Source organism: Pecten maximus, chromosome 1 (assembly GCF_902652985.1).
Source record: "Pecten maximus chromosome 1, xPecMax1.1, whole genome shotgun sequence".
Classification (NCBI taxonomy): Eukaryota; Metazoa; Mollusca; class Bivalvia; order Pectinida; family Pectinidae; genus Pecten; species Pecten maximus.
The window spans coordinates 14,745,877-14,748,310 of record NC_047015.1 but is presented as its reverse complement, the minus strand read 5'-3'; positions in this window follow the sequence as shown (position 1 = coordinate 14,748,310).

The window sequence follows — 2,434 nt, the reverse complement described above, 5'->3', positions numbered from 1 at the left end:
TCCTTTGTTAGATTGTTTGTTCTATGGGAGTCAATTAATGTAATAAGTCTCCGTCATATATAAAGTGATCATTATGAAAATGTGTATTACATAATAAACATGTACTACTTTTAGCCTACCATTTCCCATCATCAGATCCTTGGTCTTCTATAGACTCCTTGTAATCATTATCTATTATATGATTCTTGAGAAGTGTTGGAAAACAAATTTCTCTGAGTCTGATCATATTGGGAAAGCAAAGTATCCCCATGTTAATCAGAGTTAATGGCTGCAGGTGGCTAATACAAAGTGTACACATTTGATTTTTACAGTTGAAGTTTATCATTACTTTTTCTTACGAGGTTCCGGAAAGTTCAGTGTATGAACTACACTTGATTTTTCTGTTAGTCTCATGTTGTGACATTTAATAATTGACTAACTGGCAAAAAAAAAAAAAAAAAGATAAAATAAAATAAAATGGCCGACCCGACCGGTGTCCATATTGGATTTTGACAGTTGATGTATGTTATTATCCCCTCACAGTCTAAGAGGGAATATATGGATAGGCTCATAGGTACATTAAAATGATGTCCCTGCTCTACCCACTGACTTATTTACTATCATCATTTCTTGTAGACCATTTATTTACTCAAAGTATATAGCTTAAAGCTAGACATAATTGCAACAGCATTTATTTCCTGGTTTTTGGAGGGTGGATACCTACATTTTAACAGGTAAAATATCTACTAAAATTGACAGTTTAACTCCCATTAATCAATTCATATCAAAATAGTTTAACAATCAGATTAAAAACAAAATGTATATAGATTGTACCTATATTTTATTGTTCAGAATGGTGAACTTTTTAACGGTTTGATCAAATTGACATAAGAATGGGTATTGATTAACCTGATTTCTTTCATGATATCCACATATCTTAGGAGAATATGCACAGACGATAGTTTCATGAGAATTTCAGCTCTAGCCTTTCATATTCAAATGCAAGTTGCATGAAACCAAAACTCTTATTGAAGAAAGTTAAATACATGCCATATTTCAATGCATTTGTTCTAAGCTAATATTTACATTAATTAGCATTGCATTTTTTCTCCTGCCTTGAAAAATGCAATTAAAGCCTGTATGTTCAAAACTTAAATGCATTTTGGCAATATTCATGGCACAATATTTCTTTAATGTAATAAATAGCTCCTATTGACTTTTTTCTTTTAGCCTAATCTGTATTATTCATGGACTGTATTTTCCTGAAACGTCATGAGTATAGCCCTGCCTGATGGTTACCTTCTGGACACAGTAGAACCTTTTCCTGGAAGCATATTGATGCAAAGATTACAAAAACCATCATGGATAGTCTGTCGTGGCTTGAGAAAAATGACAATGCCATTGTTGATCAAGGGTTTAGGGATGTTTTGCCAGATTTGGAATCACTTGGTTTAACAACAAAGATATATTCTTATCTAAAACCTTGGCAGGCTCAACAAAAGCTACCAGCATATATAAAAATAACACCAACAAACATTCAACGATAAATGAGAGAATGAATCACCGCCCCAAAACAACATACACTCTACTGCACCCTGTATACCGTTGACCAGTATATTATCACCCAGGTTCGTCCCTACTCCCTTGTGTATCTGGAGATCTGATATTGCCACCCTTATATTCTAGCACCTGTTTAGATATGCCCCTATTCACCTTTATACCAGATGAGTTAGCTGTGGACCATTCTCTGTACATCGCCGTCTTTCACGTGGCAGCATCTGTGACCAGTACCTGATAATATGTTATCTCCATACAGATGTGCTTTCTTAATTCGAGGGACCTAACCTAATTAAGTCATGGACCCTACAATGCATGTGAAAACACTAAATCCCACTTCATTTTACCCTGGCCCCTCTACCATATTGAACAATATATTGCGCCTTTTGTTCCCTGAAATCATGAATTAACTTTTGTAACATCAAACCCCTTATTTTGAGAGAAAAACCAGTGCGCAAGAACAATATTTGTTTTTCATATAAAATATTTATGTGATGCATAGAAATATCTGAACTCCAGTACTCCAACATCTTAATCTCTTTCTCTGATAAGCCTGCTTGTCGCTTCTGTGGCAGCCCCAAATCGAAATTAGTTTTGTAATTTCTTTCATTGAAGTCTATTAAAATTCAGCTTTCTTGGGAACTATTGCAAACTGATATTTGGACAAAGGAGACTGATACAAATGGCCAAAATGGTCCTAGGTTCCCATGCATAATGGCAATGTATTGTTTACCATAATGTACTGGACAAATTTTATTTGATACCAGGAATACTTTCTTTACAGCCACAGCCACCTTAGTCAGTTAGACGAAGAGTCATTTCAAATATATTACCTATCTTTGTATCCTGTATAATACAAATCTATGAATCATATCCGTATCGGCATACAGTTGATTCA